Here is a 27,519-nt window from a genome sequence, read left to right as displayed (position 1 = left end):
GATTTCCTGTTGATCACAAGACATCTGGAAGAAGGAAACACTTTAATTGCAATGGCCATTCCTTGTTTGGAGGCTGGTCTCCCTAGGGTCACAGCCACCTGTCAACCTCCAGCATCTGCCTCTCCTGATGCTAATAGAAAGAAGCAGGTTTGTTCACTGACGGGAGCTCCAGATGAGGCTGGGCAGACCCTGCAGCAGTGTGGGGGGTGATGTTGCCTGACAGGCATAAGACAGGCCTTCTGTCCCCAGAAAGACACAAGCAGCATGTGCTCTCACTGTGTGCACAGTGCTCTCACTGTGTGCACGGACCTAGGAGCCAGCGGGTTTCACAGATCACCAAAGTGACCGGTACACTGACAAGTCTGGTTATACTCTCTCACACTCCCTACCACATTAAATCCTACCCGAGCCTCAGTTTATTGTGCTAAAATAAGGAGTGTCCTAACTGTCTAGCAATATTTTATAGGGGTCAAAGAAAATGATTTATGCTAAGTGGCTTACAGGATTTAATGAAGTGTCAAAATCACTATGTGAACTGGAAATCAAGATTCTTCCTACCAAGCCCACAGGCAGTTCATGTCAGGGGGCCTCTTAGAGACAGCTCCAAGGCCCTGCAGGTCCCAACCTCTGAAAGAGTATGTGACTATGCCAACTGCATCTGATCCCACCTGGGAAGCACCATGCAAGGAGAGTTGGTGAGAACCCCTTAAAGGGAAGGTCACATTTGAAGGCTCAAAATGTTAATGTAGAGTCAAGCTCCTCAAACCTCAAGGTCTGGCTTAAAAGACAGAAGTAGATGTGGACAACTGCTCACTCACCTTGGCCAGCGCACACTGCTCAGCAGGTAAGTTCATGGTGAGAAAGCAGATGCCAGTTTAGCACTTCCAAGCAGAACTCTGCTCAGAGCTCACCAGCACCCTTATCCCTGAATTTAGGCAGAAGCTTGGTATGACTTCGAGCAGCCTTCTAGAAATCATCACTCAATATACCCCTTGCTGGTTTCACTCTGTAGCTCACCTTGGAGGCCTAGAAGGGTCTCTTTTAATGTCTCCCTCTTCTCAAAGACTTATATGCTACCACTGTTTTGTTGAACCCCCAGGCAGGGGGAACACACAATTACACCCATGCCCTTTTCACAAAAGAGTCTCTGGAACATCATAGCTCTCCAGACAGGTTTTAGTTTTCTTTCTGTTGCTGTGAAAAAAAAAAAACATTCTGACCAAAAGCCACTTAGGTGATGAAATGTCTTATTTGAGTTACACTTCCAGATTACAGTCCATCATTGAAGGAACTCAAACAGGAACTCCATGAAGGAATGTTGCTAACTGGTTTATTCTCTGCCTTGCTTAGACCCATGCTCAGCTAACTTCCTACTGCAAACCAGGACCACATACTAGGGAATGGTACCACCCACAGTGGGCTAGGCCTTCCTATAGCAATACTATTCTATAGCAATTCCTATAGCAAGAATCAAGACAATCTTTCACAGATATGTGCACAGATCAACTTGATACAATTACTCAACTGAGCCTCTTCAGGTGATTTTAGGCTGTGTCAAGTTAACAATTAATGCTAACAGGGATAAGGGTACTATGCTTCTTGGAATCAGGGCATCTTCTTCCCCAATATGTTAGTGAGTGGAGATCTCTGGCAGACAGCCTAGTGCTGTCCCAGAAGGCAGGAGAGAAAATTTAAAGACTTCTGTGGATAGTGGCAGGGAACAAGCCATGCTGAGAAACATGACAGGCCACAGTCGCTGTCAGCAGACTCGAAACCACATCACTATTTTAGGAGGACCAGAGTTAAGTGGGCACTAGTGAAATATCTTCCAGCTTCCTTTCTCGCCACATGTAATAGCATATGAATTAGATTATTTTGTTTATGTTTAAAAAAAGTTTTGTATATGTGTGTGTGGCAATTACCCATTATCAGTACTTCCAAGTTATAGGAAGAAACATTGAAGAGATGAAGAGACCCATGTCACTTAAGTTAGAGTTGTTACATAGGAAGAACTACTCAGATCAGTGGAGCAGACAGAAAAGATGGAGGAAATCTGGGGCATAAAAAAGGCAGAAAGAGGAAACTCAGAGAAATGTCTGCTCTCTGGGGCTGGCCAACATCTGACCCCTTGACCCGGTCCTGTAAAAACCCAAATAAACCCACTGGTTCAGCACGGTAGACTTGGTGGCATCATCATGCTCACTGGTTCTCTACCTGGGATGAGTGGCATCTGCTCATGTCTTCCCAAGAACAGTGTCACACGACACACACCTTCCCTCCCTTGGCATCTCACCGTGCTCTGTGGCAGGTGGGAGTCTGCATACCTGCTGCAATGAAGCTCTGCACCTCCCTTGGTAACTAGGGCAGCTTGCCACAGCTGCTGCTCTGTGGAACGTCTTTGATTGACAAGCCAAAACCCAGGATAAAAGGCAGCTTTGGTGTGGAGGAGTTTCATGATACTGTTGATCTGAACTGTAATTAGAGCAGGAAGAAGCTAGAGCCCAGTTAATGAAGCTCTTTCAAATATCACAGTTTCTAGTGTGCTGTGAACACCAGGGTTAGAAAGAGACTGTACTGAATGCCAGCAAAGCATTGACCTCAATCAACCACTGAAGAAGTGTTAGGTGAGGACAAGCCAAATCTTTGACTGGCTGATTTAAACTTTAGGCCAGGGTGAGTAGACTCCTACTTTCAAATACAATTTATGTTTAGAAGTCCAAATGTTCCCTGTCTGTGGAAGAAGAAACCCAGCTTTGTTTAAAAAGTATAAAAAGAGCTAATTATAACCATTACAAATTTAACAGACCTTTCTACAAAGAGCTATCATGACAGCTCACTGAAGCCAATGTGTTATGAATATGTAAGGGCCCCTAAAGAAGGAAGTACCCAAATGTCCAGCAAATAAGGGATGAATAAAAGACATGATTGGCCCAGGCAACAGATTGTCACTATCTGTATAAAGAAGTAAAATTGGTATGAGTGTGGTGGCACACAACTGTCATCCCAGCCCTCAGGTGGCTGAGAAAATAGGAATGAAAATTCAAGGCCAGCCCAGGCTATGCAGAAAGACACTGTCTCAAACAGCAAGCAAACAAGAAATAATGTCCAGGCACATGCAAAAACATGCTTGACTCTCAGAACATCCTTAATAAGGGAAAGAAGCTAATCATAAAACCACACAGCCCCTACTGGACATTTTATGCCACCAAGTAAGACCTCTATTTCTAGGAATGGCTTACATATTGTTGAGTAAAGGTACCCCATGGCAACCCCCAAACATCATAGGCTATGGTTACAGTTACTGGTTACTCTCTACAACCTGGTGGTAAGGCCCTATTGCTGAAGACAATACTTACATACATGTCACCAAACACAGAGAAGTTGAGCAGGTACCTAACTAGAAGTTTCACCCCTCCTGAGTAGTGTTCATGGTACTGGAAGACACTCTACACAGCATTGGAGGAGAAAGATAATCATCAATATCTCTCAGGCACAAACCCTGCAGTCTACAACCATGACTCGCCTGCAAGATAGAGTTGTGCATTAGTCGCACAGATGTTATGGGAGTAACCAACAATTTCCTGATTGGATTTAAAGCCCACTTTATGAGATGGAACCCATACCTGACACTGCTAAAGCAGACAAGAATCTGACACTAGACAAGTTGTGGGCCTAGGGAAAAACTTAACACTATTATTCTGCTAAGAGAACCGAGCAATAAAATGACTCCTAATGACATTCTGCCATGTCTATAGTTCAGTGCTTTACTTAGCCCTCAGCAGAGAAGAAGCTTCTTCTTGCATGTGTAGAGGGTGAGAGACTTTGGAGCACTCAGTCCTAAATAGGATGTCTTTATCAAACCCTCTCCGTAAAGCTCAGAGATCTATGTGGAGGAGGAGGTGAGAAGGCTGCAGGAGCAACAGCTGATGGATGACTCCAAGGAAATCAGGACTGATCCACATTTGAACTCAGAGGTATAATGGCTACACACACAGGGCCTTCACATGTTCAAGCTACATGAGGTCCCAGCATTGAGAGGTGAAAGTACATGCAACCTCTCACTCTTAACCAAAAAGCTATCTGCAACCGAAACTCACTGACATAGTAAAAATCAATTTCCTCCAATAGCTCCTTGCTGGGTATATTAACCACACCTCAGGGCAGGCTCCATGTCCAGGAGCAGTTGGACAATACAAAAACGAACTCAATGGCATCTTTGTGGACTTGTTTTGCTTTGTTCTGGCTCTTTTATTTTTTTTTTTTGTCTTATTGTCTTTTGCTTGTTTATTTTTGATTTTTGGTTTGTGTGCTTTTTTATTTTAGTGATGTTGTTTTGTTTTTGTCTTTTCTGAGAGAGAGAGAGAGAGAGAGAGAGAGAGAGAGAGAGAGAGAGAGAGAGAGAGTTGGGTAGGTAGGAGGATCCAGGAAGAATTGAAGGAAGAGAAAAACAAACATAATCAAAATATATTGTATACATTTTTTTTTCAATAAAAAAAGTTTAAAAAAAAAGATCACACAGAGTGTGAGTCCACTTATATAACACGGCAGGAATAGGTAACTCCACAGAGACAGTAGTAGATGAAAGACTGCCGGAGGCAAGGAGAGACTGGCTGGCTAGAGGATTTCTCTTTAGAGATGAAAAAACACATTGTGTTGATGTTTGCACAATTCTGAATACACTAAAAAAATCATTGAATTATAAGCTTTAAAGGGGTGGATTTTATAGTGTGTAAATTTTATGTTAAAAAGTTCTAAAATAAATGGGATGGTTGAGATGGGGTCCCATGTTAAGTTGGGCATAATTATGACACACTGAGCAGGTAGAGAGAGGACTGAGCATCACCTGCTGGCTCCTGTAACATTTTGTGTAAATGCATGGATATAAACACAGATGTAGGAGGACACATGTGCCAGGACAAGGTGCACCCGGGCCAGGCAGCACACAGTTCTGGCAGCTGGGTTGTCATTAGGAACTTGGTGAGACTCCATTTAGAAGTGCCAAGTGCAGAGTCTCAGCTGTGTCCTACAGGCTCCTTGACAAGATCTGAGCTGTCCCACAGGGAGCTGGCAGGAAGAAGGTGGCCCTTAGGAAAGAGGGCTCTAGCAGGGGTAGGTGGATGGACACAATGATGGACAGATGAGTCCTACCCACTTCACCAGCTCCCGCCTCCACAGTAGCAGCTTTCCTCCTTCACCCAGACATCACTGTCAGGAAACAAGAGCCACGGAGAATCTCCAGAGACTGATAACCCATACTGCTCACCTGGAACAGCAAGGTGCCCCAGTTCACCGATGGATGCACCATCCCATGAAGGAAGCATCCGGGCCTAGCACACTTGGTCTTCAGATGCTTCCACCTCAGCTTCTGAGGCCTTCACAAGTTAGTTACTCTTGAACTCAACACATAAAAATCTGATCAATTATCTTTACAAAAATATACATATCTCTGATCCACAATTACATTCTATGAATAAAACTCAACTCACTAATGGTAACTAATGGATCCTTTTAAATTGAAAATAAAAAAAAATAATAGTTGAAACAAAAAATGAGTGTAACTGAAACCCAAAACCTTACTGACCCAGCTGGGAGCACAGGTGGGCGTTCCGCCCCAGGGGTCACCTTTTTGCTCTGCTCACTGATCTGTGAGGCAGGGGCTCTGTGACATGCAGGGTGGCTGGAGGTCAGAGTGATGTATTGCCACACGAGTCCTGGAATGACAGTGGCAACAGGCTAGTGTTTATTTACATGTTCACAAGTTCAATAGCCATTTGTTACCACTTTTTGTCACCCCTTAGTAAAACACGTGTCTACGGGATCATAGGCCACTTTCTTCATAAGGATCAAGGAGAGGATTCCATCTTTGCATGCTTGTTGTCCATTTGGAAACATTCCTGGGTCATAGGCTGAGGCCCCTTTCTGGTGAGGCTCAGATCTAGACCCGAGCCTCACTGCACACAGGTCAAGCCAGGCTGTCCTCTGCCTGTTCGAGTCTGATCAAAAGCAACTCAGAGAGGAAAGGGTTGAATTTGGTTTACATTTCCTGACCACTGTCTTATGTCATTGAGAGAAGCCAAGGCAGGAACTCAAGAAGGGCAGGAGCCTGGAGGCGGGAGCTGCGGGAGCCATGGAGGAGTGCATCCGCTGCTTACTGGCTTGCTCAGCCCGTTTTCTTCTAGACTCCATGGCCATGAGTACAGGGGTAGAACCTCCCACTGTGGGCTGGGCCATCCACACAAGTCAGTAGTCGAGAAAATGCACCACATACTTGTCTACAGGCCAATCTGATGATACCGACTCCTCAACTGAGACTTTCTAATCCCAGATGACTCCAGATGTGTCAAGTTGACAGAATTAACCAGCACACTGCCTGCCTGAGTACGCTCTGGACCAAGCCCAGGTCTGTTTCCACCGGACAAACAGCACACTAGCCAATGCTAGGATTAACCTTGGTGTGCTCTTCTACCGTATTTCACCTTTGTATTGTAAAGCGGCCAGCAGAGTATGGTGAGGCTTCTGCAGCCCAGTCAACTGTGGGCTGAACATACTTGGAACACACAAGTTCCTTCTGTACTGCACAGGCACAGGTGCTTTTGCTTCCATTGTTCCCTAGATCCTCCACGTGGCAACCGTTCACACAGCCTTTCTTTTGTCGTAGGACCTTAAGTATTCCAGAAATGATTGAGGCTACGCTGGAGGGCGGGGCGGGTTATATAAATACTACAGTGCCTTACATAGGGATGTGGACACCCCAGGATCCGATATCTGCAGGGGCCTTGAACAAGACGGAAGAAAACCTGCACATCTGAACCTATGTGCCTGTCCTTTTCTACCTTTATATTTTCATACATTTAACTTTCAGTCCGACTTCTTCAGAAGGACATTGTCACCCACATACGTTTGCTAAGACACAGAGGAGTGTGTCCATAAGGTCAATGGTGCTATCATTTCCCAGTGGCTTGACTGTCTCTGCAGCATGGGTGGGGAAAGTCAAAGAGGGTGAATATCATCACATCGTCAGCTGGTGTGCCAGGATAGCGATAGGTCCAGTCTATTGAATAAATACAAAATACATACGTTTGTTATGAAGCCTGAGGCACACTAAAGGAAATGCCATGAGGGCTGGCAAGATAGACCAGTGGGTAGAGGAAGCCCCCACAGCCCAGAAAACTCGATCCCACAGATGCCTCATGACCTGAGTTCAATCTCTGGATGGAGCCGAAGGAGAGAACCAAGTCCCAAAGGCTGTCATCTGAACACCAAACTACATACTACATACTACACACACACACACACACACACACACACACACACACACACACACACACACACACCAATAATTTAAAAAGAAAATACTATGAAAACCAAAAACATGAAAGAGTTTAGCCACTTGATAGCAAGATTAGGATTAAGAAGAAGAGAAATGGGAGATGGTTACTTTTTTTCATTGACCAAACTTAACTTTAGGGTTGGCAAGGTGACTTTGCAGGTAAGTGTGCTTGCTGCCAAGCCTAACAACCCGAGTTTGATGCGTGGAAGCTACATGATAGGAAAGACTGACTCCAGCAAGTTTACCACTGACCTCTACACATACACCAAGCCATGCGTGACCTCCCTGCCACTAAATAAATAAATACAAAAAATAAATAACTTAAAGTTGTTTTGTTTTACAAATTTTGAACATACATCACTTTCAAGAAAACAACAATAAAAATGGTTTTCAGTGAAAATAAAAGCACCATGCAGTTTCGGGAGGACTGGCCATTGTCAGAGAGTGCCTCACTCCTGTACCTCCATGCTGTTTGGAGAGGCACAAGAGGGGATCGGTGTTCTGTGGTGCCCTAGGAGGTGCTCCCGCCCACACCAATGGAAGCGCTAGTTGCTGCAATGGTCACTATTTTCCAGAAGCAGTGCTGACTCATGTCAATATGGGTTCCCCTGAGCCAAACTTTTAGAACACTGGACTTCTTCCCCTCAGAGCTCTGGAAACACATCTGGCCATCCCAGAGCTGAAGGGCAGGTTGAGAGCCACAAGCATCGTCTCTGTGGCCTGGACCTGTCCATAAGAGACTGCCCTGCCACGCTCTGCCAGGCAGGCCGTTCAACTCTTCATTTTTAATAAACTCCTAAAGAAGCCGACCCCCAAACAGTTCTGAAGGACAGAACAGCAGGCCCTATCCAGCCACCCCATGGTCCTGTCCCTTCTTAGGATTGTCACATCCAGTCTGTGACAGGGCTCTGAAACTGTACTCCTCTGCTAGGTGTGAGACACCAAGGGCCTAAGTGGGGAGGTTAAAGAGGAAAGAGCACAGAGACAACCAGCTGTGGGGCTTCTCTTCAGAACTCTTCTAAGTAGGATGGTGTGTGGAAAGATGACGTGGGTACCTAAGGTGAGTCCATCACCCATCCACCAAATACCACTGCAGCAGCCTGCACTCGCCAGCCCTGCCTTTCAGCCTGGGCACTGCTGGTAGCAGTTCTGTGGAGCAGATGAACAGCCTGTATTGTCCAACAGCTCTGTCTACACCTCTGCCTAGCTCTAAGTAGAGCCTGAGCTGTGAGCAGTCTGTCAGCTCTACATCCTTCATAGGAGATCCCAAGCATGTGATTGGAACTGGACTCCCAGCTCTGGGTATTTGGACACGTGCGTGTGCACCTGAATATGTGATCAGTTTCTTTTCCAAAGAAACCTTCTATATTCTACTACAGTACCTTTGGAAATACTTGAAAGAAACAAATCCCATCTCCAGGGGTCTCACTCACCCTGCCACCCACGACTAACTGTGTACGTGGGTCTGTGTATAACGTTGTTCACCACATTTAAATAACATCTGGTTTGATTATACTGACAGGCTTCTGGGGTCAGCAAGAGTAAAGGTCAGAGGCTGTGTTATCTGCTTCCTGGATGGTGTCAGCAATATTTTACTGGAAGCATCCATTTGCTTTGTATGGATCTGGTGTGGAAAGGTAGAAAAAGAGTGGATAGAGTTGATCAGACCTCAAACCACTTAGTTACCATTATTCCTGTCTGTAGATCTCTTTGGCCTGACCTTATGCAAACATCCACCATCTCTATCATTCAATGATAAAAGCCTGAATTTCTATATCCTACAAAAAGAAGTCAAAGAAATGGGGCTGCCTCTCACTTTTGATTTCTGTGAAATAGCCCAGCAATGAAAGAACAACACGGATGGAGCTCTAAGGCCCTCTTCTCTTTGGCCATAGTAACCTGCTACATGGATCATGTCAACCCATAGGCCACTGCACAGAGGAGTTTATACCTGCCCTGCTCCCTTATACACGCTGGCGGCCACTTCCCTAGCACCTGCTTGCTCCATCATGTCCTTGGACTTGTCACCAAAAGCCAGATGCTGAGTTACAGGTGAAACTAAACAACACAGAGGGTAGCAGGTGCCACAAGGCTGGAGAGGGTTTGCTGCCTATCCAAAGCCCCTGCTGCATGAGCCATGAGCAGAGTGCTGTGAACCATCACTGAGGATTCAGACGTGACACACTGCATCTTCCGGGGAAGGGGGAGACAACAGGATTCCACAACTCAAAAGTATTGCCATTCCTTGGAGATTTTGTGATTGTCAACATGGACTAACCCAATAAGGGTCCTGCAAATGAACACCATATCACCTTCCCTTAGGATCAGGTCTGGCTCACAGGGCAAACATTCTCTGTTTGCTTTCTCTTTCAATATAGTCTCCCAGAAAAAAGAAATCTGTATCTTGGCAATTCCTTGGTACTAGATTCCAGATGAGTAGGATTGTGGGCGTCTAAGTAGTTCCAGGATAGGTTTCTCATACCCTGCTCATTCATGTTGCCATTTGCATGCTAAGGTCCATGGTGCCAACGGTTAACACGGCATCATAAAAATTCTACTTATTCTTCGCTTATGGGCAAAGTATTTTCAACAAATAAGTTCCAAATGGATGATAATGTGTTCAAAGGTCCACTCAGCATATTTCTTAGATGAGCTAAAACAGCAAAATCAGACTGCCATGTAGTATCACAGCCCCCAAGCTACCAGTGTTCCATGGAGTCCGTTTCTGTCTGTGATGATGTAGATTCAAGAGATGCAAGTGGAAAAGCCCCTGTTTTCTCTCAAAGTTTACAGTCTCCTTTTGCTAACAATTATAATACAAATCACATCAATAATATAATAAAGTGTTCATCAAAAAGATCTTTCCCCAACTTGTTCTAGCCTGGGGAGCAAGTGTAATTAGCCCAGGTGTGAGAGGGCCTTATTGTAGCCTCTTATGTCTATTACATTGCTGCTGTAGAGGCAGCCCTCCCCTCCCAGCGCAGCCCTCCTCACCACACAGCTCTCCTCCTTCCCCAGCCCTCATGCTGCAGCTCTCCTCACCCCTCAGCCCCCATCCTGTTTTAACCTCTTCACAGAATTTCCCCCGTAATACTTAGAATTTAATCCCCACAGCTTAAAAAAGTGTTTACCTGTTCTCTGTTAACCATTTCTCTCTGTGTGCATGCATGTGTATGTGTCTGTGTGTGTGTGTGTCTGTGTGTCTGCCTGTCAGTCCATGTGTGTGCATGTGTGTATGCCTGCCTGTCTCTCTGTCTGACTGTGTGTGTGTTTTTCTGTGTATCTGTCTGTCTGTGCATGTGTGTGCATGTCTATCTGTCTCTCTCTCTCTCTCTATGTTACATATCTATGCATGCTTGCATGTGTGTGGGCATATGAGTGCAGGTGCACATGCATGTGTGTGTTCATTGGGAAGCTGGAAGCTGATGTCAGGTATCTTGACTGACTGAGGCAGGGTCTCACACAAACCTGAGTTCCCTAATTCTGATCATCTAGCTAGTCAGCTTGTCCTAGGGAGTCCTCTGTCTCTGCTCCCCCAATGCTAGGGTTACAAGTGACAGCCACACCTGTCTGGCATTTATGTGGATTCCGGGGATCCAAACTTGGATTTTCATGCTTACATGGTAAATGCTTTATCCCCTGAGCCATCTCCTCAGCCCCTAGTTTTCCTTCATTCATTGTCTTCCAAAGCCTGAAGTATGGTTAGAACTTGAATAAGTGTTGTGGATAAAACCCTACTATGCATAAGGCCCAAAATGCTCTCAGTGGGGAGTCCTCAAAGACAGCAGCTGAGACCCCCTAGAGTGATTTAAGATCTACAGTCTTGTTTGCACATAAGTTGGCTCTCCCCATCTCACAGTTCTCAGTCCACACTTGCCTTCACACTGAGGCCAACTGCAGCTGCTTCCCCAGATGGAGCTGAGGAGGGAGGGGCTCTCACTGTAACCCCCATCCAGCATACAGACGGAAGGGGAGGGGCTGGGTCAGCTGGCTAAGCACCAAGCCTCCTAGCTGGCTTCTGCTAGCATGTGGGGGTCTCTAGAAAGCTCCACTGAGCAATGCACTGAGCCAAGCAGAAGGCAAAAGAAGACCTCGGGACATAAGGCTTCCAGAAAGAATGGCCAGCTGGAGATCAAGCAGTCTGATGATACTGGTGTTGAGAATATTTCATTGACACAATGCTTCTGGGGGGTCACAGGCTACAGGGTATGGTCCTGGGATGGGGCAAGTCATGATCATCCCTGTGGACAGAAATGATGTCCTCACTGTGCCACACAACACTGTTGTTCACATCCTGGAGCAGTGACCCTCTGTAGACCTTATAAAAGCCATGGGGACCAGGGTTGGTATGTAATAAGGATGGAGATGGAGGTGCATAGGAAGGAATTTAAACTCATGCCCTAAAACAGCACATGCCCTTTAATGACATTTGAAATTTCAGGATAAGTTAAATATCAGTGGGAAAGAAAATCCTTCAGAATCACTAGAGATGGATGAAGTGAAGCCAGGGAGTTCTGGCCGTAACACAGTGCAGTACAACACAGGGTGGTGTTGCTCATCACTGGCTGCCGACTCCCAGAAACCTCTGGGGTGCCTGGCATTATCACCCCAGCTGAGGGGAGGAAGTGTGACATGGGAAGGCCACATGTCTAAATGGGCAGCTCCCAGCCCTGCATATCTCACTGTCCCTCTGAAAATGTTGCTATATACTTCCAGTGCTGCCATGTGGCTGAGACATGGGTCATCCTTGTACACAAAGGCACTGGATATGGGAAATTCTAAGTATTGTGGGCACCAGATGTAGACAGACCCAGATGGCAGGAGAAAGCCAGGCAGTAGACTTCACCAGTTACCAGCTTGCCCAATACACATCTGAAAGAGAGGCCTCTTGCCAAGCTCTTTGGGTCAGAGCCCAGATAGCCATCATGAAGGGAAGGCTGGTGGGACACCATTGTCAGAATGTCATTCTCATCAGCTCCTGCGAAATGGGCTGGCCTTAAATGGGACACATTCAGGTCAGGTATGATCTGGTGTGTATTGGAGAGGCAGAGTTTGGGATATCTGTGAGACTTGGCTCATTGAGAAAACATGAGGCTGAGCTACATAGACCATGGTTTCTGTGTCTGTTGAAAGTGTAAATGTGTTTCATGTAATCTAAAAGGAATTTTGAAAAGTAAAGGAAAATGTTTCTGTTTTCCCTCCATTCTTATGTTTATGCCTGTATCATTCACAATAACAAAGGGACAGAAGGAAGAAGGAAAGAACGGAAGGAAAGAAAGGGAGGGAGCATGAGGGGGGCGGAGAGAAGGGAGAAGACACTGTAAGATTGAGAAAGAAGTGAGGATGTGGAGACTCGAGACCTGGTGACCAGTTTTGTTGGAAGGAGGCTACAATGAAAGTTCAAGCTGTAGGTAGGGTGGAGAGGGGAAGGGCATGTTTTGGACCTTAGTATGTCCCTGGCTTCCTAGTTATGTAATTGGAGTGAGGGACTGCTCACAACTCTACTGGACCATTCTGCTTTTTGACATCAGGTACCTAGATGTGCAGATCTGAGAGAGGCTGCCTGGAGCAACATGGGGCTGAGAGCACACCGTAGATCCCTGTGAGCTCCTCCGAGAGGGGTGTATTCCACAGAGATGGAGAGCATGCAGCATGGGACAGAACACTGCCTCCCCTGGCGCTGGAGGGCGGGACATGCGGACATGGAGAGGTGCAGACACATAGAGGACAGACTTCCTCTAACCACACTGCTAGGTCTCCTCATAGTTACATGGCACATACAGGCCAGATAGAGAGGTGATGGGAGATTCTTCAATGAGGTCTTTCAGCTACAGTTACCCAATCTGAGGCTGGCAATAACTGCAACCTGTCTTCTTGAACCCACATTGAACATCTGCTGGGATGGCACCAGCCAGGGGGCTGCCACGGACTTGAAGGATGACATAGAGAAGATCCCACCATCTCAGGTGTAGATGAAATAAATGAATGAGTGGCTGGATAAAGAATGTGAAGAATGGCATGAGACAAGAGCTCCAATTCCTGAGCTGTATGAACACAAAGAGCTAAGAAATGGAAAGGTCAACAAACATGGAAGTACAACCTCTTCTAATAAACAAAATGCAAATTTGTGGAGCCTACCAACTATTAGGTTGGCAGCAATTGAAACAATGATAATGCCCCGAGGGATTCCCCCTTGTATACTGCTGACGAGAACACAGACTCATGTGGCTTTCCTAAGGGACAACTTTCAATACATGGCAATATGTTTTAAAAACCATGTAACTCTGAGGTAAAGACTAATAGCTAGGTATAGAGTGTATCAAGGTGTGGCTGGCCCTAGAAGGACAGGAAGGTGTTAAGATGACAGATAGAGTTAGTGATGCACAAAGATGCTTGGAATTTATTTCTGTACAAGATAGCGGGGCAAAACATACAGTACTGTCATTTTCTGTGTGTAAATTAGAGTCCCCCTTTGAATAAACAAGTACAGTATACATGAATCTAGATAGAAATAAGACTGCACAGGTCTGGAAAATTTGAGGAAGAAGATTTGCCAGACTGTCAGCCATTTATATTATGGATCACCTTTGATTTTCTTTTCTTCTTTTGTTAGGTTGCTATTAATTTACTTGGCACGCCAAATTTTCTATATTGAACATATATCATCTATTCAAAACTAGAATGTTAAGTAGTTTCATAGCTTATCTGAGACGTAAACTTACATCCTCCATTACCCCCACTGGAATACTTTCAGGTCCACCTACAGCCGATCACTGGACACATGAGTTCCAAAGAGCATCTCCCTGGAAGACAGTTCCATGGTTCCTGTTTTATGTGCTTTTGCATTGTCTGGCATAAAACTTGACAGGAACAACTTAAAGGAAAAGGAACTTCTTTTTTAGCACAGAGTTCAGCACATCACAGTGGCTAGAGTGTGGGGCAAGCTGCTCACGTCATGGCCAGGGGGCAGACCAAGAGAAGGCCTGGGTTGTATCTTCCCGTTAGTTACTTGCCTACTACAGTGATAACATTCTGTAACTGAGGCAACTCCTAGAAGGAAGGATTGGTTTGCGCTACAGTTTCAGAGGGAGAAGAGCCCATCAGAGTGGGGAGTGCCAGGCAGGGTGGCTGGAGCAGCAAGCTGAGAGGTCACGTTTTAAAACATAAGCATGAGGCAAAGACAGTCAACTAGAAATGACACTTGTCTTTAAACTCCCAATCCCCCTTCCAGTGACATGCTTTCTTCAACACAGCCACACCTCCTAAGACTCTCACACAGCATTATCATTTGGGGACCAACTATACAAACGTCCTAGACTGTGGAGGGCACTTCTCATTCAAACGACAATTCTCTTTTTGTTTCTTTCCGACTAGGTTCCAGACTATGGGATGGAGCCTCACAGAGTCAGGTAAATCTCACTGCTTAGTCAGTCCTGTCTGGAGATGCTCTCACAGGGATGACACCCTCCCCATCCCAGGCGTGGTTCTCTACTTTCCCTGGCTCTCCTCCATCCAGTTGACCATAAAGAGTCAGAATGACACCCTGTGTAGGGATGCTCAGACTTTCCAGCAGTCGGTCAGGGAAGACACGCCTGTCAGGCCACAAAGCGCTCTGCCATGGCTGTGCTTTGGAACACAGCAGCCTCTGCTCCTCCCTCCTCTGGAGGTACTTCAACCAACTCCCAACAGGGCTGATCCTAATCTCAGGCAATGCTTCCAGAGAACACTTTTCTTGTTCCTCTGACATCTCATTGCTGCTTCAGAGAAGGTGTCTTAAGGGGGGGGGAGGGGGTCGTCCATTTGAGAAGGGTCAGCTGACTTGGGAACACCCTGCTCTGAGGCCACTATGTGCTGGCATAGGGAGGGCTATCGAGGTTACTGAGACCCCACATTTTATTGGTTGGCGGTGGACAATCAAATGGATGCTGCACTGGTGAGATGCTGACCAAGACGGTTGTGAATGTCACTCGTCTCAAGTGTCGGTGCGGTCTTGTTTGGTGTTTGCATTTTGCACATCTTGAGAAGACGGTAACAAAAATGAAAGTGTTGGTAAAAAAAGAGAGCTGGCATCATACTGACCAAGTCTCCACAGTTCTGTCAACTGTGTAAATAGGCAGAGCTGGAGACTTAGTGGAAGTGAGCAGCCTGGAGTGAGTCAGTAAAGAACAGAAGTAAATAAATGTGCAAGCACAATTCCACAGAGGAACACCGGTCCATAAAGATCGGATGGAGGAGAAGCCCACCCCATCCTGCCTCATAGGCAGTTGCTTCTGTGGCCTTCCTGGCCCACTTCTGCATACATTTGGAGAATCAGATTGTTTATTTATTTTTATGTTCACTGCATGCTGAATTATGTATTCAGTTTGCAAACCCAAATCTCAAACCAAATAAATTATCCAGTGCCAGCCAAGTTCCAGTTTCTTATCCAATATTTAGTACCTCGTGTTGATCTCAGTTAAATTCAAATATTTTCCACTTGTATACTGTATTTAAATTTCCACCTCTATCACTTATTTAAGCCACTTAACAAAGTGCATGTGTAATGAATTAAGCATGAGGTCATTATCCATTTATTGTGTGGTGATCTTAGCCGCTGTCCTGGGAATAAGGGGTCTTTCAATTTGAAGCCACAAACAAGAAGAGTTTTTTGAATAGGCAATGTCTCATTAATTTCATAAATGTGAACTAGACTCCATATCCATCTTTTGCTGTAACTTTAGGCTTAGCTCCTCTTGTTGGGTCCTAATGCAGCCAAAAAGGTGAATTTTGCTCCAGGGCAAACCTGTCTTCTGTGAGGGCCTGTGGATGATGCATCTGATATAAATGATGTTTGCTAATTCCTCTTGTCTTTGGTGATCCCTGGCTAAGATTTCTGATTCCTGTCTGTGCTGACTTCAGAATTGTCATGACTGGGGGTGTCTTTGCTGGGGACATCTGGGAAATGGGCTACCTAAAGTTTAGTCATGCATAAGCAATGTCCTTTCAATTAAAATCTGACAGAAAATCAGGTGCAGATAAGAGACAGAGGGTCTGCAGATCTGTGTGGGTATAAGATAGAAAAGGAAGGGGCACGAAGCACACTCAGGGCTCTGAGGAATTTGGGAACTAGCACCGTCACCCTAGTGACCCTTCCTCAGATCCACATGTGTTCCTTCGAGCAGTACCTGAAGAGCGGCTGCATGATGGCAAGTCAAAACCGAGAGACCAGGTTCTGGGGACATAGACAGTGAGAGGTGGGGACGCAGCAATAAACAGAACACTTGAGCCCGGTGTTTTCAGATGCGCAGAGTAAGCAGACACAGCCCTCGCTGTCTCCACCTGTGAAATGGCAACCCATACTGAGGAGGGGCAGAGAGAGAGTGACAAAACACATGAGGTGCCTTTGTAGCGCTGCTCTTTCTCCACAGCGAGGGCCAGTGAAACTCTTAATTCGCCGAAAGGATGCAAGCTGACTGCTTCAATAGGGCAAGAAAACATACTCTATTCTGTTTTCTATTATGTCCATCTGAAATGAGTACCTTTGCACACAGGGGCTTCATCCTGTGATAGCCCCCTCAACCATGCACTCCAGAAAGCCAGGTCTGTCTGCGAATAACCCTGAACCTTTCAATGTTCAGATGTGATACACTCACCCCAATCACCGGGCTCAGCAGGTGTGGATTCAACTGCTCCCAGAGACTGTCAACAAAGACCAAAGACAAAAGTGGCCTCCAACCAGCCCTGGGACTAACTGAACATTTACAGACCTCCACACCAAAGAGCTTTTCAGACACTATCTAATGGGGTCAGGCCGAAATTGATGTAGAGGAAGCTGAGAGCCAGAAGGTCTTGAAGCTTAAAGTATTTTAGCTAGGTGTTAACTGATGATAATCTGCCTTCTTCCAGGAAGGCTTTGAAGCAATTCCCCAGTCACTTTGGTGGCTTGCCGGTGTCCCAATCAGAAGTGAGTTTGTTTTACCTCAGCAGGGGAGCATTTGTCTAGCATCTATAGGGCTCTGGGTTTATTCCTGGCACCATAAAGAGGAGAAAGAGGAGGAAGTAGAAGAACCTTAGTGGTTCTAAAACTCAGTGGGTTTATTTCGTGCTAGATGAACAATTCATTACATCACATTGTGCTAATGTGTGAATTCTCCAGGGATTTCCAAGGACTCCTAGGTTTGGATAGGGCATGAAGCATGAAGTATTTTAGAGTAAAGGGCTACTCGTCCATGGGCCGTAACCTTTTAGAGAAAACTTGGTGAGAATAAAATCAGTTGACTGTGGAACATTGAGTGCCTTTTTTTTTTATGTTGGCAAGCAGAATCATGGTTAATTTAATCAAATGTGGTGGTTTTCTTCAAAGTACACACAAATTAAGAAATTATGGGATTGGGGTAAACTAAATATAGATGTGGGCTTTGGATTTGTAATGGGTTCACATTTAAGGCCACAGATAGGCTGTGTAGAGGTTGAGTTAGAAGTGTAAGTTGCAAAGTATGGTAGCCAGTCATCAGGCCCCTGCTGCTGGATCTAGTCCATATACACCAGAGGCTGATGGGTATCCCAAGGCTCCTCCAGAGTTCATGGGGCCTTTGTCATTGCTAGGCCACAGAGGTCCATCAAGCCTTCTGTGAGGTGGGAAATAACTGGATCCAGAAGCAGGAACTGGAGCACAATACGAGTGTTGCTGGTGCACTGGGCCAGGACACTGGACCAGGGTTGAATAGCTTAGAGAACAGGGGGGTGGCTGCTTCTCTGCTGCAAGGAACAGGGGTGGCTTCCCCTCTCAGGCACAGTGGCTATGGCAGCTGCACAGAGTGTTCTGCCCTGTTTGTGGAGGGTGAGTAGCGGGTGTGAAAGAGACTAATTCTTAGTTCTGTAGCTCACAGAGAGAATGCTGTGGGGAAGAGAAGGAACCAGCACAGGGAAAAATCAGTGCACTGCCCAGGCTGTGAGGAGCCCCAAGGGTTACTGACAGGCTAGTGACAATTCCTACCAGGAAGCAGACACTCAGCCTCCTCCCTGCTCTACAGGGAAGGCAATTCTTCTCATCAGCTTGATCAAGGGCTGCCCAGATGGCTGGTGAGCTGAGATTGCCGGGTATGTCTGAAGAGCTCTGGATGAGACAAAGATGAACATTTGAATCAACAGACCAAGTACAGAAGATTTGCCCTCACTCAGCATGGGAACACACCATCCAGTCAGCTAAAGTCTGGATAGAACGACAGTGCCACTAAAAAGGGGTCTCCCACCTCTTTCTGGGATACCTTTCTTATTGTGCCCTTAGACATCACAATCCCAGTCTTTGATCACCAGAATTTTTACCACTGCATTCTGGTTTACAGGTCTCCAGGTTTGACTGACAGTTACACAGAGAGTTTCTTTGGTTCTCAAGCCTTTGGACTTGAACTGAGTCACACAGTCACCTTCCATGGTTCCCTGGTGTGCAGATGGCCTAACATGGGCTTCTCAGCCCCTACGCCACAGAAAGGAACTGTTCCAATGCAGTCCTTCCTGTCAATCTCCATCTATGCCTACATCTCCATCCCTGTCAATCTCCATCTATGTCTGCATCTCCATCCCTGTCAATCTCCATTTATGTCTACATCTTCATCCCTGCCATCTATGTCTACATCTCCATTCCATTCCTGTCAATCTCCATCTATTCCTCCATCTCCATCTCTGTCAATTTCTGTCTATGCCTCCATCTCCATCCCTGTCAATCTCCATCTATGTCTACATCTCCATCCCTGTCAATCTCCATCTATTCCTCCATCTCCATCTCTGTCAATTTCCATCTATGCCTCCATCTCCACCCCTGTCAATCTCCATCTATGCCTCCATCTCCATCCCGGTGGCCCCTGTTGTTCTGGAGACTTCTGTTGATTCAGCTTCTTTGGGTGCAACTATATCCACATGGATGGTTTTCTTGTCTAGTTAATACGAAAATGATTCAGAAAGCTTTCTGGGTGAGCTGTCCTTGGTAGAATTTGTTACTACCCAAATTTTCGATTGACCTCCCTAATCCTGATGTTCCTCAGTTTTCAGCATCTGGAGCTTTTCCAAAGGCTGCCTTCACCCTGGAAAGCATCATCAGGGCCTTACTCGGGCTTCCTCTCATTTCCTATTTCCATTCAGTTAAATTAAGTGTCTACTTTACATAAATAGGACTAGTTCTCCTGGAGAAGTGTGTTTATTGGCACCACACATATGAAACATCTTGGATGGGTCCCATTAAAACAAACAAACAAACAAACAAAAGCCTTGATTGGTGTGTAGAAGTTTTTAATGAACTTTTGAGAAAGTAAGCAAAGCAGTGAAGTCTACATCATTCCTGTTCATAAAAAAAGAAATGAAAAAAACAAACCCTGCTTGCAAAGAGGCATAAATTAAAAAAGAGCCTACTGCTGTGGCTGAAGAGATGAGACCAAGTACTGCTCTTGCAAAAGAACTGATTCAGTTCTCAAATGCCTACATTGGGCAGCTTACAATCACCTGTAACTAACTCCATGGTTGATCTGATGCCCTTGCCTGATCTCTGTGAACACTGCACTAACATACACACAACCCCCCACACACACTTAAAACAACAACAACGATAATAATTAACATCTTTTTGAAAAATGAGTCTATTGCAAACAGAAAACAGATTGCCAACATGGCATACTGATCTTTCTGCTTGAGAGAGACTCTGGGCTCAGATATACTGAACCCTGTGCCCAGTGAATGAGCCTGTTATGACTACTGGGACAACACAAGAGTCTTAGTGTATTTTTATAGTATTCTTATCAGAAGAGGCAAAGTTGGCCAATGCTTTGGAGGAAGAAGCCACTCTAATTTTATGTCCTGCAGACAACAGTCTTCCTCCCTTGTGTGTGTGTGTGTGTGTGTGTGTGTGTGTGTGTGTGTGTGTGTGTACAGACTCATGTGTAGGTAGGTATACATGTATGTCTGCATGTGTTGAGGCCAGAGGTTGATTTAAAAATGTCTTCCTTGATCTTTCCACCTTATATATTGAGATAGAGTCTCTCACTGAGCTCAGAGTGGTCATTTTTGCTAGTCTGACTAGCCAGCTTACACGAGGGATCACTTGTTTCCAGAGTATCAGAATTACAGGCAGGCCATCATGCCCATCTGGGCTTCTACATGGATTCTGGCATTCTGAATTCTAGTCTTCATGATTGGGAGATGAGAACTTTGTCTGCTGACCCATCTCCCCATAGTCCTCTGGCAATTTTTAATTTAAGTTCATCATAATGCTACATGTGACATATCTGTCTTGGTACCTGTGAATGGATGAGAGAAGAGGTCTGGTCCTGACAGCTGGTGGTTGTGATCACTCCCCTCATGCAATGAAGGTGTGTGTTAACCCAAGGAGCCTGGATCTGTTCCAACTTGGGTAATTACATTCCACTCACTTGTGTCTCCTGCTGCCTCTCCTCCCTGAGCATTGTTCTCCTGTGTCAGACACACCACAGACCCTTGGCAAAGAACCTCACACCAGCCCGCTCGTGCTAAAGGTAATATGTGCATTTTTCCACGTAACCCCATTCTTTGCAATTTCAGTCTTTCACAGATATAAAGTTTTTCTTTTAACCCAGCTAGGGGTGTGTGTGGAAGGCAGTAACCAGACTTACAATGAGCATCAGTAATAAGCAGGGACCAGACTTGCACGGCACGAGATTCCTTCACCTGAGCATTTCTGCTTCTCTGATCCTGTATGTACTATAACTCTGCAGCAGTGGACATGGATAGTCTGATTTTATCAGAAAGCGGAAGGAGTGGAGAGAAGGATAGATTCAGGCTGGGAAGGGGTCTGACTTCCAGCAGGAACTTCATATGTGAAAGAATTATGTAGGGAGACAGGGAGAGGCCACCTCAAAATGATCACAGGCCAGAGACAGAGTCCTTGAGGGCAGAGGGTCAGCAGAAAAGAAAACCTAAGAGATGGTCTATGGTGATACTTTATTTGTACTGAAATGTGATTTTATTTGTATGTTAATAAATAAAGTTGCCTGGGGGTCAGAGCTAATAGCAAGCCATAGCAGAAGCTGGGCGGTGGTGGTGCACACCTTTAATTCAGATCACATGACAGACAGATTTCTGTGTGTTCAAGGATATAGCCAGCATGGAGACACACACCTTTAATTTCAATACCAACCATAGAAGACCTGGAGGTTTGTATAGACGGGCAGTGACATGGAGGTCATGTGGTTGGGTTTACAAACAATGAGAAGGCAGAACAGAAAGTCAATAAAAAGACAGATACACAAGAAGTAGGTCTCTTTCTGAGGGAAAGGACAGCAGTGGCAGGAAGGGTAAGAAGCGGTTTTAAGTCTCAGCTCTTAGCTACTGCTCTGACCTCTTGGGCTTTAACTCTGCATTTGGCTCTGTGTTTCTTATTTAATAAGACTGTTCATCTACAATGGTCCTCGGATGCATGGCAACAGTTTTTTGCTTATTTTACTTGTCGGTGATTTAGGGAGTTATAGATTCTGTGAAGAGGGTCTAGGCTGGAGGATGGAGAGGTCCCCCATAGGCATTTTTACTGGCTGCACACAGTGATGCAAGGGGACTACACAGCAATATTTTAGGGGGTAGATTTTTGTAGATCAAACTCACCAGTGGGAAAACCCTAATTTTGCAGCCACTGTTCAAAGTCTTCCACCATTAAATGTGTTTATTACCTAATGTTTTCCAGAACTTTCTGCGTCTGATACAGATGCCTTTTCACAAGTCTCATGGTTCTAGTGTTAACATTTTAGTGGTTTTTTTTCCCCTACCTTTCTCCAAGAAGCTGTTTTTGGGGAATTATGATCATGCTTTTGAAAGCTGTGTGCTAGGCCTGAGATGTTCAAGTCTCAGGAAGAGGTGCTGTATTCAAGGGCTTGTGAGAACATTTTGAAGCACTTTAGGAGACACTTGAGCAATGTGTCTGAATGTGCCCTGACGTCAGAATACAAAACTGCTGCTTTCCCATCCTCATGTTCTGCTTCATTTCCAAAGCTCTGGAGTATGCTGTAGTGCCATTAGCTTCCACTGCATGTCAGGTTTAAGAGAAATCAGTAAGCTATGTTTACATAGCATTCTCTTACAAGAAATTCATACTAAAAATAGCCCATGTGCATTTTAAAATTTAATTACAACTCCTAGACACAAGACCCTGACCTGTAATTTGCCCAATTAATTGGGGAGCTCCAGTGAAATCTGACCCTGGAGACACTGAAGAGAAGAGGCTAGCTTGGTTTCACCACCTAGTATGACATCAGATGACATTAAATAATGATCTTATTAGTTAAGTACTATAGGAGGAGAATGCAAGTTTCTCTGAAATCATAGTACAAGGGCCAATAGTATTTAGGGAGAGCTCCCAAGGATGAACTGGTGCTGGAGGAGCACAGAGAAGTCAAAGGCTGAAGAAGCAATGACCTCAAAGGGTATTTCACGTCCCAGCACATTCTCTCTCTCTCTCTCTCTCTCTCTCTCTCTCTCTCTCTCTCTCTCTCTCTCTCTCTCTCTCTCTCTCACACACACACACACACACACACACACACACACACACACAAATTCAGACAAGACATACTTCCTGTCTCAAGAATGCAGACCAACTATGTATGGAACTGAGATTGCATATAGGAAGTGTGTGTTTCAAGCTAGTATGGACTCAGAGGAAATGTGGACTTACAGTATGTGTCTCTCACAGGTAATAACAGACTCTGAGGAAGTGTATACCCACAGGAAGTAACAGACTCAGAGGAAGTATGTACCCACAGAAAGCAACAAACTCAGAGGAAGTGTGCACTCACAGGAAATAACAGACTCCGAAGAAGTATATATCCACAGGAAGTATGTTCCCGAGGAAATGTGTACTCAGAAGGATGCACTTGCAGGAAATGTGACCTCACAGAAAATATTCAGTTTCAGGAAGACTGTATACACAAGAAGTGTGCACTCACACATGGGAAGTTTAGCTTCACAGGAGTTATGCCCTCACAGGAAGTGTGTGTTCATAGGACTCATATAATAGGAAGTCAGAGCTACTGCAGTGTCCATAGCGCGCAAGACCTTATTTTTGCTTTATTTTCCATTTTTTAATTCTTTGATGGCTTGATACATGCACATAATGAGTTTTAGTCATTTTCATCTTTTATTCTCCTTCTTTATCCCCGCCCCCCGTCCCCAGAAGAGCCCCTTCTACCCAACAAGTCCCCCTCCCACCCCCATGCCTTGTTTTAGGTGTGATGCACTGAGTTTAACTAGAATTACCTGAGTGTGAGTGGGGGTTACTTTTTGAAGCAACATCAATGGTAACCTACCAGCGGCTACACCACTGAAGAAATGACTCTCCCTTCCCGAGCCGCCATTACTGGCCAACAGTACCTGGGGGAGTGGGGAATCTAAGCCCCTCCCACACAGATCATGAGATATTACCATGTCCTATCTTGTGAAGATCGTGTGGAGGTAACCACAGCTGCAGCAAGTTCACTGGTGTGAAAGCCAGGTCATGTCCAGGAGCTCTCAGTGTGCCTGACCTCCTGAAAGTCAAGAGAGGGGCCAGGATCCCTCCTAGGACTGGCCAGAGTCCAGCCAGGAAATCTGCCCTGAGGGAGTCGGGATGTCTTCTCTATGCCTTCTTCTCTGTCCCCAAGTCAATACCCTGCCTGCTCTCTGCCACCTTGTGCAAGCATTGACCTGTGAACAAATCTGATAATCCCACTTCAACACAAGAGAGGATGGACACATGATTACCATTCTGGAGAATTCTAGAGAAGATTCCAGCTCTTCCCTGTGGTGTCAATGCTCAAAAGAGCAGGCCCAGCCTACCGAGGAATGTCCAGTGGATAAATGGGAATGGAAGAGTGAGTCTTGTTTTTGTGTACACATCCTCCCTGTTCCCCTGAGGTACCGGAGCACTGTGTCTCACTAAGTATAGGCAAGCATCCCCCTACAGGAGAAAATGTTTCAGACTTTCAAAGGTTGTGCCAAGTAGCCATGCTATGCGATGGGAAATGGATTCCGCCTGTGTGAACTTGCAGGCGTGACTTTCCATAGACTGGCTGAGGGGCTCTCCGGCACAGTGAGTCTTGTCACATTAGCAGGCTGCTGAGCAGAGGTGTGGACCTAATTGTCAGCAGCCATGGGAGGTGGATGAAGCCCATAGAGCCTCGTATGGTCCTGTGGGGAGTACTGCTCTGGCCCCTCTGCCTCCCTGGGATTGCGCCAAGTCTGAACCAGGAGGATGAGTCACCGAGCTGATTGAGCGGAAGATCAAGGGTGCCCCACAGAGTCCAAAGCCGTGCTGAAAATATCTGACTGTTCCAGATACAAGCAGGCACCTGCTGTCCAGGTTCAGAACGGGCCCAACCTGCCGTTTTTCCTATAGAACACACATTTTTCTCTCTTTATCTAGTCTTTGATGAACTCAAAATTGTTCAAAAACTATGAGGCCAGGAAGTTGGCGAATACTTTTCCTGTGGTCTCACGGAGATACTGCATGTCCTTTGATGGCTGTCAGCTTGTAGCCACATTAAAAGAAGTTTTTTATCTCTCTTTGCCTCGTGGCCTCTGAGGAGGGGCATCCTGTTCTGTCTCCACTTTCCTCAAAATGCCTTTACATCTCCCGACAAAGGATTCTGCTCATGGCAGAACCCTTCAGAGCCACTCAGAGCCTGGGGCCACTTGGAGCATTGTCTTACTCTAGCAACCCATTGGGCAGGGTACCACTGAGGAAGCTGTGGGAGGGGGGCACAGAGCTGCCTGTGGCTGAACTGTTCTGTGGCCTCGGGGTTGGTAACTGACCTCTCTGAATCTGTTTCTGTGAGGTAGGCAAAAAAAAAAAAAAAAATGTCTTATTTTTAAGACTGAACCAGACACCATTTTACAGGTAATTAATAAATACAGTTCTGGCCTGGAGCTGACTGTGTGGCTGTTACTGTGTAATCATGAAAGCGGACGACTGCTATTGTGATGATTCAATGTCTCCCTCGCAGCTTCAATCTCTCCCTACGCTTTTTTTCCCTTTTATTTTATTTTACAATACCATTCAGTTCTACATATCAGCCACGGATTCCCTTGTTCTCCCCCTTCCTGCCCCCTTCCCCTTCCCCCCAGCCCATATTCTTATCTGTTGGTCTTTGTAGACCAAGGTGAGGCAGGCATGAGGATCCAGTAGTAGTAGTAGTAGCAGCACAGGGCGGGCACTGGGGAGGGGGCAGCCACTCACACAGAGGAGGATGGTGACAAGAGAGGCTGACAGGAGCCAGGCATGAAGGATGCACCAGCTCTGGGCTGGAGGAGAGCATGGGAAATGCATGGTAGGGATAGTGGCCAGGGCTGTTTCCAGGGAGCTGTGGCTCTTGTGCACACCAAGTACATTGGAGACATGGCAAAGGGTTATTCTGAGCGGCCAGACCCCATGATAGAAGGTTCTCTGTCCCTATAACGTTATCACACACACGAGGAAACCTAGTGGAGACTCTCGAGGTATTATTCTGTGTAGAGCTCCTGAAAGCTTTGGAAGGAAGTAGAGAGGAGGGCTGGGACAGGACCCTCAAAACAGAACAAAGGCTGTCAGAAGAGTCCTGCAGACTGAGGGGAGGAGATATGATGGAGTAAAGAGACACTAGGGGTGTGTGTGTGTGTGTGTGTGTGTGTGTGTATGTGTCAGGGCATAGACCTAGACATAGGGAGGACAGGATGCATAGGAAGCACACTTGTGTGCCTGAACAGGGAGGAAGGTGTCCCCACTCGCTGGGCGTTGTATCTTCCCAGCTGGCGTGGCCAAGATGAGTTCTTTCTCCTATGCAAGAACCGTAGAGGGTTACTTGTTTCCCTTTAAGTTAAACCTCACTTGATTTCTATAGGATATATTTAGCAAGCCAAGGGGAATGCTTAGTAGATCAATACTAAGCCAGCAGTAACCACGGCCAATCAATCAGCTGTCCAGCCACAGTTTCTCTGAGAATGAGCTGATGGAGATCTGAGTACGGTGATTTCTGTCTCAACACAAATGGGACTGAAGAGGGTGTGGGGTGTTTGAAAAACCTTTCTCTTACTTAAAATGGGCTTAGGAAGAAATAAATAAGGTCTAACCACAAGGTCTAAACACATATTGCCACCAGGTTCCTGTAATGATGTCACATGTTAGGAGCTGGAGCTGTAGTTGGTGAAGTGCTTGGTGAGCAGGCATGAGCCCTGATCTCTATCCCCAGCATTACATAAAGTGGTGTATTCCATTAATTCCAACACATGGGAGGTGGCGGCAAGGAGATCTGAAGACAATTGGCTAGATAATGAGTTTGAGGCCAGCCTCAAAACAAAATGAAACAAATCACAGTACACTTGATTTACATGAAGGGAAAATGTGTGTATATAAAGCTATACTAATGAAAGATCAAATTTATTTTTATATTTTTAGGTTAATATTTAACTTTTGAAAGGAGTACCAATTTATGGACTGAACTCATTTCTCGTGTAATTAGAATCTAAAGTTTCAGGGGCCTCTGTACCCTTTTCTCCTTGAGTTCCCTTCCATTAGACACATAGAAACCAGAGTCCAAAGGGCATCCTTCCAAGACACATTTTTTTATACCACCATCATTTACATAAGGAACAAAGCCTCCTATTTCATCCCCACAGACAATATTAGCCCTTCCAGATGTAATTAGTAAAAGTCTCTCACTATTCCAATTATTGATTTCATCAAACATTCTGCTAATCCAATATTCTCCAAATAGGACTTTGATCATTTTCTTGATGTGCATTGTAATTACAGAACAAAAGGCAGGAGGCAGCTGAAGGAGTTGACCCATTTTCAGAGGGCCTTTTTTTTTTGATTTACCAGTGATGACCTTGAACGTCAAAAGCTAAATTGAAGCCTCCCTTAGAACTCACAGTCAGAGATGTCCCATGCAAAATGGCTTTAGGATGGTCCAGGCTGGCAGCTTCCCTGTAAGGCCCCAGGGGATGATCAGCCATCATGGATAGTCTATAGGCATAATAGATCATGGCCATGCAAGGTTGGGCTATGTGGTATTTCACCTCCACGTTGAAAGCCTTGAAGGAATACTCATCATCTTAAAATAGAAATTAACTCTTAGGATATACCCTTGAATTCAGTTGCATGGAATCCAGAATTCTCCAAACTTATGGTTCATGTTTCCCCACCTCACGGCTGTGCACATCCCAAGTAATCAGTGGGAACGGGAAGC

At 45.6% G+C, this 27,519-nt stretch overlaps 1 protein-coding gene across 3 annotated transcripts in view; it reads right to left on the bottom strand.

Moving 5' to 3' along the window:
- Dpp6 (dipeptidyl peptidase like 6) overlaps nucleotides 1-27,519 on the bottom strand; it is an 876,452-nt gene that overhangs the window by 550,437 nt on the left and 298,496 nt on the right. The window lies entirely within an intron of this gene.

The sequence above is a fragment of the Peromyscus leucopus genome, chromosome 3 (assembly GCF_004664715.2).
Source record: "Peromyscus leucopus breed LL Stock chromosome 3, UCI_PerLeu_2.1, whole genome shotgun sequence".
Lineage (NCBI taxonomy): Eukaryota > Metazoa > Chordata > Mammalia > Rodentia > Cricetidae > Peromyscus > Peromyscus leucopus.
This window is presented reverse-complemented; position numbering and strand designations above follow the sequence as displayed.